At 37.8% G+C, this 20586-nt stretch overlaps 1 long non-coding RNA gene across 1 annotated transcript in view; it reads left to right on the plus strand.

Annotated features, from left to right (window-relative positions):
* The first annotated feature begins 2639 nt into the window (after nt 1–2639).
* LOC141730141 (uncharacterized) overlaps nt 2640–20586 on the plus strand; it is a 64419-nt gene continuing 46472 nt past the window's right edge. The window contains exons 1-2 of the long non-coding RNA XR_012581621.1: nt 2640–7590; nt 10069–10158. This is a non-coding gene — a long non-coding RNA (uncharacterized LOC141730141). The remainder of the gene's footprint in view (nt 7591–10068; nt 10159–20586) is intronic.

The raw sequence follows: 20586 nt of genomic DNA on the forward strand, positions 1-20586 counted from the left end.
CGATTTCATCAGATGATAAAATCATATGGGTCTCTTCTGTCATGGAAATTCTTTGAAATGAAATGCCTTTTTGGGTGAAATAACCTATTTTTCCATGCAAAAAAATATGGTTTTGCAGGAAAGAAAATATTTCTCCCTCAGGAAAACTTTGTCTGAAGAGGGAAAATGAAACTGAGAAGCTCTTTTCCTGTGAATATCTTACAGGGGGATGAAGCTGCTGAGCACTCTGCAGTCTCACTGCCATTGAAGTGTCAGCTAAGGGATGCAAAAATTTCTGGGAGCTTGGATTCCTTCTGTCAGCCCAGGCTGTGTTCAGGTCAATTTTATTCCTGTGAAATTCCCAAGATCCTTTCATGTAGACAGCAGGATAATTCATTATTGTCCTTCCAAAACAGTGAATTTTTTTTTCTAGAGTTCCTTGTCAATAAAGGAGAAAACGCCACATTTCTAAGTTTTTGACCCCTCCAAGAAGGAAGAAATCTTTCAAAACTCTCTACTCTTTTGAAGGAATGGATGTTATTTTCTCAGCTATTCTACTGAAGATATTCACTGGATTTTTGTCCAACATCCCATGGGGATTTTGAAGCAGCACACAGGGAGTGTTTTGTCATGAGATGGAGTGTTGTGCTTGGTGCAGGTGCAGCTCTGAGTTTCCAGTGGCCCTGGACACAGGATTGTCAATGGTTCAGGATGAAGGAGGCTGCCTACAAGGGCTCTAATCTCTACTGGAACGTCACAATCAGTATTGTATTCAAATCTGACAGCTGTCTAGTGAAACCACTTTTGTTAACCAATCCCTGTTTTTTCCATTTGTTCTCCCCTGCTTATCTTTCCTCTGGTTTATCTTCCCTTGACTTCTGTCACCTTTCTCATTATGTATCACCCCCCTACTTTTCTTTCCATAGAAATTTCCATCTCAGAGGTGGGAGGACAAGAAATTTGTTATATTCAATCCCATTTCCTCCTGATAACAATACTTTTAACATTCATTATATCTAAAGATTCTGTCAAGATATAAGAGAAAAAAAGAACTAGACAGTGACCATCCCATCTGGTACATTAAAAATAATTAAATTAAATGGAAGAACCTGAATGTTTTTGCCAATGATAGTTACAACAACAGCATGCACCATCTTAATAACAATGCTCTTCTCTCCATGAATGGCAAGGTATTAATATAAATATGTATACTTTTTTAAAATCTAAAATACTTTGATTGCAGGGCCTTGATCCTTTTCGGTCTTTTTGATTTTCTCCCTATTCTGGGATTCATTTTATTGATTCACTGGAACTGATGCTTACCTGATACTTTCCAAATGAATAATAAGTCCTTGGACCTCAAATAACAGCTCAAACTTTGCTTGAGAAATTCAGGAAAAATCATGGCACGTACACATTTGTCTAAGTCTGTCTGCTCTCCTGACCAGCAGGTATGAGCTTGATCTGCCTGCAATTTTAAATGAAAATTTTTAGTGATTGAGTAAAATAATGATTTCCTGAGCAGTATTTCTATTTCAGTAGAGTTTATTGGTATTTTGTAGCAATAACTTTTTCCATCAGGAGAAAAAGGAAACACATCTATTTCCATTCAGGTTGTACAAGAGGACCTGTGTAGCTGACAATCCTTTATTCTGCTTTTAGACACTTTTAGAGAGACTATTGCAGTTTATGTAGCCCATGATGCACTAAGGTGACATCCAGAGCTTGAAAAAAATATTAGTTCTCACTTCAACATTTGTATTTGACTGTAGATCACAGCTCTGAAGGGGATTTTGTCTCTTGCCCCTCACTTACAGTATTTGGCACACCAGGTACTGCATAGAACTCAGTTATTCTGTTACAGGGTAATGTACTTGTTTATTTTGCCTAGCTAGTCTCCTTTAGAAAAACTGCTTCTTTAAATGACTGTTCTGCTCCCAGATGTTGTTTAACATTCAGCTTCCCTCCTTGGCTTGACCCATATTGCAATGCTCTCATTCGTTTTGAGATTAGCTATGGTTACAATATTTGACTTCAGCATTTTGAACACTTTGGGGTTAAACAGCATTTAAATTCAAGATTAATCATGTTGGGTTTTGCTATGAAATAATGAGTTCCATCTGCTTAAAGTACTTTGAGTTGAGTAGTTTCAAATATTAACAGCAAGGTATTTAAAGTTGAGCTTGCTAGAATTCTATTGTCTGAATCAAAACCCTTTCACTTCCTTTATACTTGCTGTCAGATTACAATACAATATTTAGAAGAATGTTTTGTCCAATTTCATTAGTCACAAAGATATAACAAGATGGCATTCTACTTTTTCATTCAGCACCTGGTAAACTTTCATTTAAACGTGCCAAAATAAATGATTTTTCATTCTTCCTGAAATGTTTCAAATGCAAACAAACACTCTAAACCAACCCAGTGGTGTTGTCCTGTTGGTTTTCACTTTGTCCATGCCTGGTTACTGGACAGTCTGTGCTTGAGTCATGGGAATTCTGTGCTAAGAAAAAACCCCTGCACCTTTCTCTGTAGTAGCACTTGGGCTGATGCTTCCAAACAGAAATGACAATCAGAACGTGGGCTTTCCTCATTTCATGGAGACTTAAGATGTGACTATTGTTCTCATCTCTTATCTCTAGGCTGTGGACAAAGCCACTGAGTTCTACTCTCTGGGGAGCACTGCAAGGATGTCAGGAGCTACTCTGGATCTGGTGAGCATCTTTGGGATGGCAGAATTCAATTGTCATGATTTTTTTTTTTTTGAGTGGAATTTGGATTGGAGATTCGTGTCAAGCAGTTATTTTACATCGAATTTTGTAGTGTTTTTCTCTGGAAAGAGTAAATCCTGCCTTAAGCAAATTTATATAAATCTTGGCTATGTTTTTATTGGGAAAGATTTCCCAGTGTTCTTGGAGGAACTGGGAGACCTCACCTTGAGTGAAGTCTGTGGCCAAGCAAAATACCTGTTGAAGGCACTGTTTCAGAGAGGACGAAATATGTGATACAATGCCACCACATTTTCTTTGTCAATATCAACCTCTTTTCATGTTCTCTCTTTCACTTAGGGGGTTTTATGTCCCTGCAGTGAAAGACATCCCTGACTAGTAGTGTTCTCCTCATTTTTATTCTTCTCTTATTATAAGGGTATTTTTTCCATTATATCTCATTTTCAGATTTGTGATTTCACCTCCCCTCTCTCTTTCTTTTTAACAAACTGAAGTATTAAGAAAGGGAGGGTCATAGATGAATTCCTGAGAGCAGAGATTTGAAGATTTGATTCCTATAATGCAGAGTACTTTCATCTTCAATTAAAAGGAATAATGAATGAATCTCTTTTAAAAAGAAATTCAATCACCAAATTATTTCCTTTTACCTATGCTACTGTGGTTCAAAATTTTTATACAGCACTGGATCTAATGGAAACTCTCCTCTGAATGACTAGGAGCAGAGTCTTAGGATACTGCAATTTAAAATTTAAAAATCATTTAAAAGTTTAATTTAGACCTAAGACATGGCTCATGTAAAATTTTCTGCTTCATTTTAGAAGCTGCTAGTTAATTAGGAAAAAGGTGAAGAACTTCATGCACTACTGAATCATTTTTTCTGTATCTTTTAATGAATTTTTAACATCTAGTATACAAATAGGTAATCAAGTATTGCATCACTCTAACCAATACTCTAAGTTCAAGAATCAGTCAAAAATAATTTCTTATCTTTGTGAGCTTTAAGTCACAAAAATATATATATTAATTTTTTAATCAACAGAGCAAATGTGAGGGCATGTGTGGATATAAACTAAGGCAAGTTGAGTGAACTATATTGCAAGTTATATATTACTATATATGCAAGTTGAGTGCATCCTCAGAAAAAAGAAAAAAGTTTAACTGTAATTTAAAAAATTCAATATAAAACTTAATCTACTAATCCCTTTCTTTAAGGTCATTGAGTTTTACAGAAACCACAAGGCTGTAGTTACGATTATATTTTTATATAAAATGCATTAAATATTTACAATAAAATAGTTTAAGGTTGTAAGGGAGATATTATTACTCAATGAAGATGCATTTTAAGAAAAATACAAAGATACATATTGATTTTTAAATAGTGATCAGTTTTGTGTGCCTTCACAAAGTGGATAAATAGTCTTTGAGTTTTATTATTTTTCTGTTAAAGTTGAACATAACACATAAAAAAAAAGAGAGACAAAAATTATATGCAGTGACATTTACTGTGTGGGTCACAGAAGAGTTTACTTCCTCAAAATCTTCCAGATCACTCTAAGTCTAACACCTATTAAATGACTCAGGAATATCAAAAATACAAATGGAAATTATGAAAGTGAGATATGTCAAATTTAACAGTTAACAAAAACTGGGAGACATTTTCTTATTTAATTTTCAGTCCTCAGCAATATGTAGCCTGACCATCAGAAATTTTAGTTGGTGAAACAGAACCAGTGCCTAAATCCTAGCAATCCAAAAAAGCTGAGGGTAGGAGAAGGCTTGCTGATCTGGGGGCTTTTCCAGGCAGTTTAGTCTGGTCATTGCTATTTATGGATGGCTGAGTCCTGACTTGCTTCAGAAACTGAAGTTTTCTTAAATTATCTCAGACTCATAAAACCAGTTGTGTATATATTTATATATACATATATAATTGTGATGGGTATGTGTTTGTGTAAACGTGGTGAAGAACTGCCTTTGCTTACACTTCCCCTTAGCAGTTTTGTTAAACCTGCTCTGCAAAAGTGGAGCTACAAAGTCTCAGTTTCTGAGAAATGGTGGCATTGCACCTGTTTGCTTAAGCTTTAGTATGCACTCAATTGCCACAGATTAAATGTTGAGATGTATTTGATATCACAGTTTTTGTAGAAGCTGCATAAAGATGATGGGTACAGAGCTGAAATCTGGTCCAAACAAACTCTGTAGCAACTGAAGCCTGCCTTGGATGCCTTCCACAGTTTGCTTTTCATTCTACCATCCCAGGGTACAGAGGATTCCTCAGCACCAGCGCTTAGTTGAATACTAATATTACCCTGGCATCCTATCTCAAAAATAATCAGCAGTTTAGTTCTGAATCTTTTCTTCTGAGTAGTCTTTTTCCTGGATTTGTGATAATCCATCTGCCAGGCCCTATTGTTTTGTTGTTTATCTGAAAAATCTGATTTTCACATCTTTATGTACCACCTGGCTCACAGGAACAAAACTGAATATGAACTGCAACAAAGAAAATAGATTTAGGTTTTTCGTGAAATTTTTTTATTGTAGATGAAGCTATTCAGTTCCTTAGGGACTAACTGAATGTTTCCTCTTGGCATACACTTATCTTTTATCGAGGCTGGGTTTTAATCTATTATAAATGCCTATTCTTATATGTGCTGTTAATAAAGTGTTTGAAGAGTACATGAGGGAAGAGAAAAAATGAGGAGCTAGTCTTTTCTTTACCTGTGTAAGCCTGAATATTTATAAATTCAATGAATCTAAAACATTATCAGTGTTATGCTGGAATAACTTCACATCCATTGAATACTAAGGCATAAAAAGATGCTAACTAAAAATTCTGCATTAAGAAAATTTCAATGCATTGTTATGCAGTCAAAAATCAGGAAATGATAGCATTAAGATTTTGTGTTTAACCAAATGTGCTGCCTTCATATTGTCATGACAATACAATCTTTAGATTGTAATAACAGACTGCATTTAGTGCTGCTATTATATCTTATGGGCTCATATCTGACAGCCTAATACACATCTAGAATAGAAAACAACTCTGTTTTGTTGGGTATTTTTAAAATTATTTGACATTTTCATGTTTTGACTTGCATACTCTGAGAGTTTTCAAAATCCAGGGGAAAAATCTGAGCATAACAGAGAAGCCCCTCCCTGGCAAGGTTGGTTACCTGGCACTCTTCCTATCAGCCCTTGACCAAAACTTACATCATGGAGCTAAAAGCAAAGTGTTGCAGTCACCTGTGCACTTCAGGTTAAAAAAAAGGTGCTCTTAGAAAAATATGTGAGAAAAGTTTTTCAGAATTGTGTGTGCTGTTTATGGAACCTGCTATTAAAACTGTAGCATTTACCAGAGTTAGCCACAAAATATCCAATGTAACCACGGGTTCTGGCTGCACTTGGTAATGAAAATACGGGTGATAAATTGTTGTTAAAAGTTTACTTAGAAAAATATTTACCTTATCTTCTGATTTTTATGCTAGCAAAGGATCTGCAGAGTTATGCTGTGATAATGGTTGGGCATTGCATTTGGAGATGACAGATGTTTAAGGCATTATCAGTATTTTGGACCAGTTCTTTTTTGTTACATCTTCTGTCTCTTGTACTGTTCAAGGGGCAGTCATGAACTGAAAAATTTCTCCAAGTCACTTCTGCACAATTTTGGCTCAGGACAAGATGCTGTGTTTAAATTGCATTTAAACCCTGGCTGTTAGTGCTGTTCCACTGCTGTGCCAGCTCAGAGTCCTGGGCTTCTTTCCTTTCGTATGCTACATGAATTTTACCTTCCAGGAATTTTACTAGCCCCTGGAATCAGCTACATCCACCTGCTGAGAGTAGCTTTACCCAGCCACTAAGTGTCTATCCATGTGCACTCTAAGATCCCAATATGCAGTGAGAACATGCTACTAAATAAATAAACCTGGCTTGTTCTTTTGCACAGGCTCTAACACTCTCTTTCACTGGGCACAGATCAGAAGGAAGTCACTTAAAACCAGTGAAACCCAGACTCCCAAGTGAAATGAAATAGACTTGGCATAAGTCTTGCAGAGTAAAAAAATATACCTTTTTACCATGTACCCTTGAGGGCTGCAGTAAATATGTTCCATTTAATGTAGTGTCTTTATGAGCTGAGAACACAGCCTGCTGATTTTTTTTTCTTATTATTTAAGACTGTATCATATCTGAACTTCTACTTCCAGTAAGATCTGCTATGATTACTCTGGGGATGTGAAAGCCAAAGCATAGGCTTTATCACAGGGTTGTTTTAAATAAATATTTAGTTTGATTTGGTGGTTTTATTTAGCCTAACTATCACCACCTGTTTAGCATCTTCTCCCATAATAAACCAATTAGTCCTAAGAAGTTAGTGAGGGGGATGCTGAGTTTTGGGGCAGACTGGTAAAAATTGCTGGGGAAGGGAGAAATTCCTGCTCATGGGAGAAAAGTAGGATCTTCATTCTTGTTTGGCAAACACAATGAAAACCTGGTGAGTCTATTGGGACATACTTCCCACACCAGTGGCATTTTCCTATCTTGTGTTGACACAAACAGAGGAAGTAACAGGGTCTACCTGATTTGCATGGGATGACCAGGCAGTATTGGTAAGCAGAAGTGGAACACAATTAAAAGTGCTCTTCTCATAGGGGGTTTATTTGGCAGACTTTCTGCCTCTCCACCTTACTCCAATTCATTTCATTTCCTTTGACCTTGTCTTAACTTCTGGTTTCTGCCAGTCTTGCTCTCCTGTGTCTGTTCTTCCTTCCCAGATGAACAATCAGCCAGTGAATCCTCTCTCAAGGAGGGCCTGCAATTGAGGAGCTGAGGTGTGCAGGAAGCAGCCTGTTGTCCGGATCACTCTGTGATGGGAAGGGTCTAACAACTGGTGAATATTTTCTACATTCCCCATTACTGTGTTTAGACACTCCTTGCACACATTTTTTAGTCCTTTCTCGTCTCTAGCTTCCAGATAACTCCCTGTACAGTTTCAAGCTTTGGGAATATACATGGTCTCCTTCCATGGGATAGTTGTGCAGAAGTCAAAGCATGTCCAATCACTCTCCAGACAGCGTGGTGGGAGCTTTCTGGAGGATAAGTCAGCTGTGGCAAAGTAGAATGACTCAGCCATAGTTTTAACCACTAAGAATTGTACAGCTACGTTTGTCAGACAAGAAAAGCTAGACAGTAAATCAGATGCATTTTTAAACCACAGAACAGAATGAAAGTGGTGGTTATGATACAAGCTGTTTTATCACCCTAGCAATTTTCCAGTGGTCTCAACTATAATTTTAGTAAATCCAGCTGTGGTATTTAGTAAAAAAAAAAAAGTGGGGTTTTGGGGTTTTTTTGCCTTTTAAATTTTTTTTTCTTTAATTGGCTGACTTTTCACACACTGTAAAAGGTCAGGGGTGAATGGGAAAGGTTGATTCATTTCTCTGAAAGCTTTACCTGCCTCTTTAAACACAATATTTTGTTGTCCCTTTGTTCTGAAGTTGGCAATTTTTCTGTAACAATCTGTATCTTGTGGTCTAAACCAGCCTTATTCCAGCAAAGGGAGGCAGATTGGCATCTTTGAACTAGAGACATAGATGTAGCAAGGTTGTTATTTTATAATCCCAGAGCATACTTTTTACAAGCCTGTTCTTTAATTGTGGTGAACATGATGGCCAGCCTCCCTTCAGAGTACTCTTCCAGGGAGCACATCTTTTTATTTTTGGCTGGGAAATGAGAGGGTGGCCTGGCAGGGAACAGCATTGCTGGAACTCACCCATCCCTGCCAGCAGTGGCTCCCAGATGTTGGTAGGATTTTTTCTGAAGCCATGATAGCCTAAGAGAATAAGACAGGCAGGATCTGTGGGCAGAATTAATCATTTTTATTAGATTGATATTCTTGGAAAAAGATATATTTCCAGGCACTCAGCCCATCTTCATGTATGACATTGTGTTCTGCATGGTCTGCCATGGGCTGACAGGTTGAGTGCCTGCCATTTACTTTGCTTTTCCCAGCTTTCTTTTTTCCCCCTGTTCTTCTAATAAAGGCTATTACCTCTTCCTGCAAATGCTGACTCTATAATACTGAGCCTTCAGCCGGTGGCAGAAACTGAACTGATCTGGATTGCTTCATCACAAACCTGAGGTGGAACAAGTCAGAGGTGGCCCATCCTGAAATGAGGAAGAGTGTGTTTCTATCCTCCTAAGTCCAGGATTGATTTCTCACTGTATGCTCTGCCCATGCCAAAGGCCCTGCAGGGTAACAAAGGCTGTAATCGAAAGAATGAGGTTATTGGGCAATATGGACCTAGAGAGGTTTGCTAGAACAGTCCTTAGCTGCTTGAAAACCTTTTAGACAGATTTGGGAGTTTTTTCCCCTTTTCCTTGACACCAGTTGTTGTTTTACAACAGGTTCCTCCATCAATTTCTTGCACAATCATACTGGAGCTGAACAATGACAGAATGCTATAGAAGTAATGACTTGAATTATCTTTTTCTTTAAACTCCTCACAGTTTAACCAATACCTACTAGAAACACCAATGTGCATATTACAATGATTTCTTAACTTCTCAATATGACTATATGAATATCCTGGAAAGTACAAATAATATTATTTTTATAATTTGCCTCTTCTTAATTCAGTACATTTCCCCATATGATTCTTTCCTGAACAGCAAAATCTAATGAAATGAACTTTAATTGTGTATGTCTAATTTGGCTCTGCAGAAATCTTGCAATGCAGTTGCCAGGTGTTTCTGCTCATGGTCAGCCACTCCTCACTGTGGTATATAATATTTAGGAGATGAATAAGAAGTTTCTTTCCTGGGTCCTTGTTTGGGCCTGCTAAAAGACCTCTCACTGATTATCAAAGAGTCATGCAGTCCTGCTGATTACAGTGTAAAACATTACACCTGTGAAATGTTCTGCCAGATAAAAGTCTCCCAAGTATAACTGAATGTATCAGTGTCAAAGTCAGCTTTGTCTATGATGAAGTAAAAAGCTTTGTGTCATGTGCAATATTTCTTTAAGAGTGTCCACAGTTTGCCGCTTAAATTAACCACACCCAGCTGTGTGTGCCAACCTCAGCACCTGTGGCCACTTAGGAGCCCTGGAGTTAGGCTTGTTAAGGGTGATGAGGTTCAGCTGTTCTGGGAGTGTTTTCCTCACCGGGCACTGCACAAAAGGAGCTCAGGGAGTGCCTGGGGTTGCTTTTAGCTTGGAGCGAGAGTGCAGCCAACATGGGTGTCTTGGAGGTGAGGAGGGCTGGGAAAGTTTTGTGGTGTAGCTTAGAAGACTATCACAGGTGTGTTTCTCTTAAATGTGGTAAGCTAAAAATCTCCATTACTAAGGCATCTTTCTTTCCTCTTTTAGAGAGGGCAGCAGTTGTGGACTGAGAACCAAGTAACTCTTTCCAGAACAAAGGAGACATGTCTTAAAGTACCTGGAAAGCTGTGAGTAAAGGTGAGTCAGAGACCTTTCAAGGTGTCTTCCTATCTAAAAGCCAGTATTACGTGTGTCTATACTTTGGATTTAGTATTCATTGAGGAGTGTATGTAAGTAAGCATCTTAATGTCTTTTGCTTGGAGTATCAGTGATAAGGAGGTCTCCTAGGGAAACAAATTTTATCAGTACTGTCTGTACTTGTCAGAAGGACAGAGAGTTGGGGTTTTTTGCATATTTCTTGTGTTTCTGGCTTATTTTGCTTTGGATCCCTCCCTACTTAGTTCAGAACACAAAGGATTTTAAAGCTATGAGTTCTCAGTTGAGGTGTGTCCATTTAACAACATACATTACAGGTTTAAAAAAATATTGTTCTTGAAAAGGAAAAAAGTTTAAAAAATAGTGTTGAAAAACAAGCTTACTCTAAGGTCATTCTGATAGTCTTTCAAAAATAAGAGAATCTCTGAAACCTTCAAATTATTTATTATTAATAGAAATAAGCTCTGAAATTCTAAGTCTCAAATAGAACCAGACTTGCTACAGGTTAGCTGAGGGCAGCATATCTGTGTTTGAGGGAGAATGTTCAAAGAAAAGTGAGGGAGCAGGGGAAGGGTCTAGAGCATGATGAGGAGCAGCTGAGGGATCTGGAGAAATAGAGGATGGAAGAGAACCATGGAGCTGTCTACAGCTACCAGAGAGGTGAGATGGGGTTTGGTCTGTTCTCCTCCTTAACAAGTAGAGCAACAGGAAATGGCCTCAGATTGCACCGGGGAGGTTTAGATTGGGTATTAGGAAAACTTTCCTTTTGGGAAGGGTTGTTAAGCCCTAGAATAGGCTGCCCAGGGATGTGGTGGAGTCCCTATCCCTGGAGGTATTTAAGACATGTAGCTGTGGAACTTTGGGATGTGGTTTAGTGGTGGACTTGGCAGTCCTATGTTAACAGTTAGACTTGATGATCCTAAGATTTTTTCCAACCTAAATAATTCTATGAATCTAATGAAACCTTCATTATTTGACCATGTAAGTAATCTATGGTAATTCAGAAAAGTGGTGCTCTTATTATTCAGTTGATCAAGTTGAAGGGAATTGCTAATGTTATGGCTGTTTATACCATCAAATATCTCTCAGCTGTGTGGGCTGTTCCATGGCTCCTTTCATCAAGACTTAATCTGTGATTTATAACTCACAGTAATGACTCAGATTTCTGGTGTTTCCCCATTGCATCTGGAGGAAGCATTACTTTAAGGTAAAGCCTTAATTATTTATAGCAGTAGAAAGTCCTAAAAGTGACTTAATTTTTTCCAGCTTAGCATAATACTGTGTCTTTCTAGTTGCTTCTGTATAGCTTCTCCCTGTACATATTAATGAGGCAAGCTTTTTTGTGAAAAAGAAATTTCACAGAAATTTTGGAAGAAGAAATCAAGTTACAAATTTTCTCTTGCTAACAGGTTTAGGGCTCTTCTAGTCACAAGAACAAGATTGTACTGATGAGTTTGGCCTTTTAATTTCAATATGTGTGGAAATTCTCATACAAACATTAGGGTTTTTATGGCTACGTGGCTACTTTATTTATTTTTGCGCATGAATAAATAAGAGACCGAGAAATGTGAATGCTAAATGAAGCTCAGAATTATAGGGGACAAATTAACAGTATAGCAGAAAAAAAGTGGAAAGGAGATCTCTAACAGCTAATGATTTAGCTGTTACCACAGTTCCTAGTACTCTGCTAGCCTTCAGGGTAACTTTTACACTTATGTTTCTACACCCAGAGCTGCGAGGGCCTGCTCAGTAGGGGAGGAGAGTCAGGTCTCTTTTGTTCTGGTCCATCACAGCCTCACCTAGATGTCTAATGGGCTGGGCTGCCAGTAGCACTGCTGAAACTGTATTTGAGAAAGGCAGAGACACCTACTAGAGCAGGTCTTTTCCCTGTGCCCTGTACACAGCAGAAACCCAAAACCTGTGATAGTTATGCAATGCATTAAATATGAAGTGCCTTGCCAGCTCTGGTGCCTGAGGCATGGGTTTCATTAAGCATACCATCTTCACAGAGTGCCTAGCTTCTAACTGTAAATGCTAGTAATTAAGTCATCCAGATTTTTAATGACAGCCTTGAACTTAGTTGCCCTGGATCTTGATCTCATATTGTTTCAGAACAGAAATCCCCTAACCCCATTTGCTCTAGTAATTGCCTTATCAATAGGAGCAGTAACCATCTTGGGTGGCCATGCATCTGGCATGTAATATTGTATGAAGACTGTAAACCAGTAAAAAGGTGGAGCTCTTCAGTGCATAGTTGGAATCTGCATAGCCAAGGTATTCAGAAAGTGTGTCATATCTGTAAAATGTCTTTGTCTTCACTGATTCTCTAGTGCTAGTTGTTTTGGTCTTTTTCTCAAGTGCAATGCACTCACCTTGGATCCTGAAGTCTACGTTACAAACTGTGAAAAAGAGCTAAGTCTCAAATAGTTATTAATCAGTCAGAATAAATATTTTATAAAATTTGAGTTGATTTGTCTCCCTACTTCTATGAAATGATTTATGCATGCAACTAATTTTCAATGGTGCCTGAGCCTCGTGCAGTGTTGCTGTGTGTAATAACTGCCTTGGCCTAGGCAGTGAACTGATGCACAGGCCAGAGGAAAACTTTGTGCGTAGCCAATCCTCTCCATTTAAAACAGCAAAAGCCAGCTCAGCTGGAATACATCCACATATATGTGTGTATATAAATAACTGCAAGTATAGCACACACTGTATAAACAGCTGAAGAGAAATCACTGAGCTCCCCAACAGAACCAGAGAGAACAAAAAATAGGGTACACAAATCTGTGGGGAGTTGAGAAGGGACTGCTTTCTTCAGTTTCCCGGGAGACACTTTGACATAGAAACAGAAGAAACCCTGGCTCCAGCAAAGGAATGGGTTAGTGGGTGCTCTTTGGAGTGCTTGTTCCCACGCATAAGCTTTCACAAGTTTTAGGGCTTATTTAACTGTATGCCACTTCTAAACAGCATCAAGTAGAACTAATTACTTGTTTATATTTATTTATTTTCTAACAATACAGACTTTACTGGCAAACAACTTCTTTCCTCTCAAAACTGACTTTGTAAGAGTGGATCACAAAAATTACAAAAGTTCATGGTTTTGTTTTTAAGGGGATTTTTCTAATGTTCTCAGGCCTAAAAGGCAGAATTAAGCTAAAAATGACACACCCAAATATGAAGTTTAGATAAAATTGGATGTTCTAAAAATACTTGGAGTTGGTCTTGCTCCTTTTAACTTAATGGTAGTTACAAGAAATTTTTGTTTGATAACAAACTGAATTCTGAGTCACATCCACTATTAAATTTATATTGCATCAGATATTTTCATCTCATCAGTGGGAATTATGTTCTAAGATTTCTATAAGCATCTTATATTGCCTATGTGTTTTCAATTACTCTGTTATAAAACTTCTCTATAAGTAATTTTTAATGGTTTCATGAGGATGCAGGGTTCTGAGGGTTTGCTCACTTAATACAAAAGTAAGAAAGAATCTTGGTGTTGTAAAAATTATATGGCCCCTTTTGGTATGAAGTTTCAGAAAGGTTGCATTAAAAATGAGAGTAAATGCAGAGAACTACAAAATTAATTAGGCTATAAGGACATGCTGTGTATTGAAAGATGTCTACTTGGTTCATTAACTTCTCCAAGTAAAGGTTAAGATGCTTCTTAACAGTGGTCAAGTGTCTTTGTAGGGAGAAATTATAGAGCGCTCTTATATTCAGCTGTTAAAGACAGAGGAATCTAATAGTGAAAAGTGAAGCTATGTAAATTCAGACCAGAGATAAGGCAATCTCTTATCAGTAAGGGTTATTCATCACTGGAACAGCTTACCTAGACATGTAATAATTTCACCTCCATTTAGTGTATGAATGAACATCTTTCTAAAAGAGATGCTATAACTCAAAAGCAAATTATGGTCTTGAAGCATAAATTATTGGGTGAGGTTCACTGGCCTGTGTTGTGCAGGAGACCAGACTGTGTTTCTTAACAGTACTTTTTTGCCTTACACTTTGTGACAAAGTAGCTGCCAGCAGGATTATTTGGAGGTATAAATCCATCTTAAGTGTACATCCCTACTGAGCTTGGTGAGTTTTGTAAGCACTCTTTATGGATCAGGCAAAGAAATTGTTGTCCATAAGCACTTGACTGGCACTGTGAGTAGGAAAAACTTAGTGTTGTGGATTTTCTAAATGCCTCCTTGTAGTCAATCCCAATCCATTAGAACAGTAATGGTAGGAAAATCTCTGTTGTTATCAGCCTTGTTTGCTTAATTCCACTGAACTATCTAGTGAAATCTTAGTAAGGCTGCTGGCATATTTACAGCTAGCTGCAAAACTATTACAGGCTGATGGAATCTGAAGGACAGCTTGTGATATCAGTAGAAAACACCAGATGTTACAGGCAGGCAAATGTAATAAATTAACTGACATAGTTACAAGTGATGGAGTAATAGCCCAAATTCACAGACACTTTAATAATGGTTGATATATAAATATGCTTACTGCAATCAGTTGGGTTAGTCACATTGTCTTGTTACTTGCAGAAGCCTTGTTTCTTATCCTGCCTAAATAAGTAAGAGATCAGACCTTATAAAAGCTTGTACAGGTCTGCTGTATATTTAACACCCTATCTCAGCAGACTCTTAATGCTGGCACAAAGGTCCCTGTACTGGTGGTGAACACTTCTGGAATCGGAGCTTGGTTGTAGCTGTAGTTTTGTAAACAAAGAGGACAAGGGGTACTGCCTCTCGGTGGTAGACCAGCAGCTTTCACCAGCTAAAGATACAGAGGTCTCTTTAGGGAAAGAATTGTTGGCCCTGAGTGTGACTTTTTCCTTAAAAAAGGACCTCAAAGGACACCATGTTCTCTTCAAGGTCAAACTGACATGAGCAAAAAAAGTCTAGATGAGTTACAGGAAAAAAAACTATTGTGCTCTTTGTACAGACTCCTTATAGGAGCATGCCAGGTTTGACATCATGGAATTCAAAACAAAATCTGACTCTTATTAACTGTAATTAAAATATGCTATTTGTGTCAGCTAAGTACATAATGCCCTTAAAAGATTATTATCTTGGGATCTGTCAAGGTTGAACTGTCTCTATGGTAAAATCTGAGAACATATTTCAAAACTGACTAGGTTCTTATGAAAATCCATTAAATCCTAGTAATTCAACACATCCTTGTTGTCAACTTCCACTGAAAATACATATGTATTTCACTAAAATTACTGTAGTCTATCCAGCAGGAGTCATATTCTCTGGTTTAATTGGTGACTAGCTTAGCTGTGTATTTGATAGCTACCTGTAGAATGGTCATACAGAACAGCCTCAGTTCATGTTTTTGTAAAGGTAGATTTAAACTGACTTTCCTGGAAAGCTGGTGTGGGGCCAGCTGTCCCTTCTTAACTGGGTGATATTAATGAGTGCTCTGGACCCTGTCAGGGTTTGCTCCCTTTTTTCTGTGGTGTCTGCAAGGTGGAGCCCAGTGCTGGGCAGTAAAGGAGGCAGGAATGGGGTTGCCAGACCCACTTGTGACTGCTGCTCTCCCTGCTTGCACCATTCCTGAGGGCTGGCTGTGAGTCCTTCTGCAGCATGTGGTAGGGATGGGCCTTGGTACCTTGGGCCATGGCTGGGAACAAATAAAGTTAGGAGCGAGGCAGGGCTTTTTTTGTGGCTCGGGGACTTCCTTGCTGCTGGAGCTCTGCACAGGCTGGATGAGTCCCTGCCAATGCCTGCACTGTGCTCAGCTTGCACTGCTGAGCGGGGAAAGCTTTATCCTATCCTGGACAAACCCAGAAGGGCAGTGCCATGGCTGGGAAGGTGTGGTTGTGTGTGGTAGTTTTTGACCAGTACATTGTGGCCTTGGGTGAGAGCCCAAGGGTGTGTTTGAACTGCTCTTGTCTTGACTATTGCAGGTGTAAGTAGCCTCTAATATGGTTCCCTTTCTTACTTGACTTGGTTTTATAAAAAAAGGTAAAAATTTACTTCTAAATGAATCCTCAGGATAATCTGTATTCTGAAGCTCATATCATTCAAAGCTGAGAACAATTTACATCTATTCAAAGCCAATTCTGAGTGCATTCCTACTACAGTTTTCTTTCACTTCCTTTAAGAACCATTGTGGGAGCTTCTGTAACTAATTTAGAAGCAATAACTGCATTGATAGATGGTGTTCAAATGTTCTTGAAATGCTTAGGAACGGGGATCAATTCCTGCAGCAGTGTTAGAATGTTGGCCAGGGCATTTTTATTGAAAAGCATAGAATATTCCTGGACTGGGCTGCAGTTGGCTCATTTATTCCATGATGGGAAGTGGCCTTTTGAGAATGGAAACCAGAGTTGCAAAAGACAGATTTCCTAATTAGCTCTTTTACTAAACCCTACACTAGGCTACAAGTCATGGCTTGTGGCAGCATTCTAAGGTGTAGTTTGACTTGCTAAAATTGCCTATAGGGACAGTTGGAAAAGTAATTTTACTGTGGATGAGCTCCTTTGTCCTAGGAAGGAAATTATCAGTAAGTCAGAAGAATGTCCAGGTGGCTGTGTACTCTTAAGATACTCTCATGGCACCCTTAAAGTTTTCATTGACAACATCTTTAATAGTGCAGTTTCTCTCCTACTTCCTTTTTAAATCCTGGTAAAGTATTGCAAAAATTTTAACAACTCAAAGGATTGAAATTGTGTTTGAAAAGCTGTCTAATGTGGGTTTGATATTATTTCATGTAACCAAAATAGTTACCTGCACATGGTGGCAAGTGCTCAGAAACACAAACCAGACTGAGGCAAACAAAGCATTGCTGTGGAATTTGAGGTAAACAGGATGTAAATAGAACATTCGGAATAAGTGTGCTCTTTCTAGACCAAGCAATTATTCAGCTTTTTTTTTTCTAATAACTTTTTTATTAAACTCATTCTTATAGATGGAAAAAAATCTGTGTGTAATGTACAATAGTTCTCAGATGATATTCTATCCCGAGTGTGTTTAATAATGCTGATTGTTGCTTTACACATTTGGAAGACAAATGACTCCTTGTAGTGAGTTTCTACAACATCCAGTGCAGCCATACAGGGCAGGTTTGCAGTGTTAGAGTGAATGAAGGTGCAAGGCATTATTAAAGAAAAAAAATAACATCATAAATAACTAATGATGATTAGTTATTAAAGAGGAAATTGTGCTTAGTGGGTATATGATCCTATTGGTGCCACAAGTGTGTTCACAGTCACTTCCTTACCTGCTTTCTGGAGAGATGAGGAGAGAGGAACAGTTAGATTTTCCCCTTCCCACATGGCTGTCAAGCAGATAATTATATTACCTTTTGTTACTGTCATCATTCTGTTATAATGGGGATCGGTGCCCACTTTAAAGAAAAAAATCTAAATTCATGAGTTTGCTTAGCATCTTAAAATATCTAATTCGTGGCTTATTTTAGCATCTGACAAAATGAGGATTGAAGTGAAAAGAAAGGCAATCTAGTTTAAGAAACAATTTCCAGAAACACAGCCTTGCAGTCACTGAAGCCAAGGGCAGCATGTTGGTTTTATCTCTGCAGAAGGAGAATGAGGCAGCAGGATAGGGGGTTTTATTATTATGTAGAAATTTGGTGAGAATTAGATAAAACTTTGACCTGTCACTTTAAACAGTTGTCACTTTAAAAATATAATTATAATAACACAGTTAGTTCTTTAGATTAATTGAGAGTTGAACAGGTATACACTATGAACTGAAAAAAATCGTCATTGAAAATTCTGAAAAGGTGAAGGGGTAAACTTTTGACTCATTGGGATGGGATGTAAATATTGTCTGAAAACCAAGAACCATTTCTGTCCCCCATTCCAGCTGATCATTCTTATAATCTGGTGGCCACAGAGGAGGTAACCCTTACCCTGTGACACATAAAAGATAAATAGAGCAAAGTGACTATTTTATGGAATTTGTGCTTGCAATTCGCTGCAATTCCCTGATCCTGCTTTATGGATAAGCTACATGCACAATCCTATATTGTTAATTTTTTTTGTTTTGGAAGAAAAATACTCTTTACCTACTGACTTGTATCTGTGGGTTTACTTTTTTTTTCTTGTCTAGAATTCAAGTTAACTTTGACCACCGAACATCCATAGTGAGTGGTATCAGATCTAGTGCAGAACTCTTCTTTGAGACCCTTCTCTCCTGACAGAGAGCAGCTGACAGCTGCTCTCTGGATATGATTTTCAAACCATTTCAAAATCCTTACTAAAGTCAGGGCACGACATCTACTGCTTCTCCTCTGCCCACAGCACCTGTTATCTGAAAGAAATAATGTCAAATCAACCCATTCCCTTCTGTTACATTGTAACGTCCATTGTGGACGTGTCAAATGTCATGTTATCATCTAAGTATTTCTAAGGAGTCCAAGTATTTTTCTGCATGTTGAAGTTAAGCCAGCTGGGATATTTTCTTTCAGCATCCTGTCTCTGCTAAAACATCTGTTGATATAACTGAGTACAGCTGCAATAGCATTCATGTTACAAGGTATCTACAAGTTTCACAGCCAACTATGGGAATCTTTAGACACAGTGATGGATGGTTGTGACAGCAGCAGTAACTCACTGTGACTGACTCATTCTCAAGTTCTTACAGCCACTTCATGTCTAAAACTTACTGCAAGAGCCTGAACTTACAGGCTCTGAGATTCAACCTTGCTCTGAAGCAGCAGGTGCTTGCTATAACTAGGTGTGGAACAAAGCCTAAGCAAAAGCTTGGTGCTGGTAGAACATGGTAGGCTTTGCTGAAAGCCTACTGTTAGTTTTTAATTGCATATATAAATCATCTGAACTAAGAAATGTTTCTTTAGGACTATCTTCTCCCTTAACCTCTGGTTTAGTGTGTGAAAACTTAAAACAAAATACACTGTTTTCTGAATTAATTATTGTCAGCTTCTAAAATAAATGGTAAAACAATGGCAAAGTTGCCTCATGTTAAAGTAAAAATACTTTCCTAATAAGATGCAAAATTCTGCATTTCATTAAGTAGCAGCTGTATCTTATGTTATATAAAGGCAAGCTAACTCCATGCTTGCCTAAAAGATTTCCATCTTTTGTTTATATAGAGGTGCTAGAAATGCCTGGAAATATATTACAAAGCTGTGAGAGGGGGGGAATTTAATAATACCATCTATATGCTATAATACTTGTCAGATAAGTATTGTATCAGATAAGGTTTCTAACCAATTTAATCTATAACTTGTGATCTGGCTTCCTAATTGAAGTGATATTTAAGATTGCACCAATTTGTGAGTAGAACTGGATTCTGTTCAACTGTCAGGAGTAGTGTGTTAAAATAATCTGCTTCATACTAAGTTTTAAAACACAATATCTGGGTAATTTAAAATTCAGTGAAGGTGCTGTTAGTTATACACACTTGTCTGTTAAAATCTAAGCCTCAGTAAAATGGCTTAGATCATTTAAGAAAAATGAAACAGTTATAGTAAAAAAATACTGAAAATATGACAGGCTGTGGGTGAATAGCTAGAGCCAATTCCAGCTCTTGGATATGCTTGTGACTTCCGATCATGCACATTAGGGAGCAGAATTTGGGCCAAACTGTAAGTATTTAACTAGAAAGTTGGATATAGAGAGGCATGAAAACAATAAAAGAACAGCTGGCAAACATATTCTGTAAAACAGATTGAAAATGATTTTAAAGACAATACACTTAAAGAAAAAACCTTAATTCTTGCATTCATTTTTTGAGTCTGTTTTTAAAGGAAATTTGAACACAGGGGAAAAATTAAATACCATTAAACACTTTGAGAAGGAGGGTGATGTCATGTTCCAATTCATCTACATCAGTATAGCTGGTTCAAATATCAGGCCTCCAGCTCATAAAGTACACTGTGAGAATAGGCCCACAGGAGAGGAAGCAGTTGAGAAGAAACTGGAAATGGAAAGCAAAAGTCTGATATGTAAATTGCTTGTACAGGTGACTTACTATAATAGAAGGCATTTGTTGCTTAGCAGCAAAACCTATAAAAAACAGTAGCATTCTTACAAATTGTTATAGAAACTTGAGCGTAGGATGAAAAAGATTGGTCAGCTGACAATGATTGCAGGAGAGGTCAATTATTCTGAGAACATTAAAAAATGAAGAGCCCAGAAGTGAAAAATATTGAGAAAGCCTATTTTTGTTAATCAATGAAGCTACATAAATCATATACTTTCAGTCACTTTGGTGGAGGATGTAGCAGTCAGTACTTCAGGACAAAATCAGAGAGTGTTACTCTTGATTGGATTCCTTGCATTCAAAACCCTTGTGAAAATCAGTGTTTTGATCAGTTATGTTTTGGTTGTTCTCTCTATTCCTTAATGAAGGGGACATAGATTAACAGAGCAATGCAATGGCATTTTCTGTTTAGGTTCATTACACTTCTCATTGT

This window comes from Zonotrichia albicollis, chromosome 9 (genome assembly GCF_047830755.1).
Source record: "Zonotrichia albicollis isolate bZonAlb1 chromosome 9, bZonAlb1.hap1, whole genome shotgun sequence".
NCBI classification, from domain to species: Eukaryota; Metazoa; Chordata; class Aves; order Passeriformes; family Passerellidae; genus Zonotrichia; species Zonotrichia albicollis.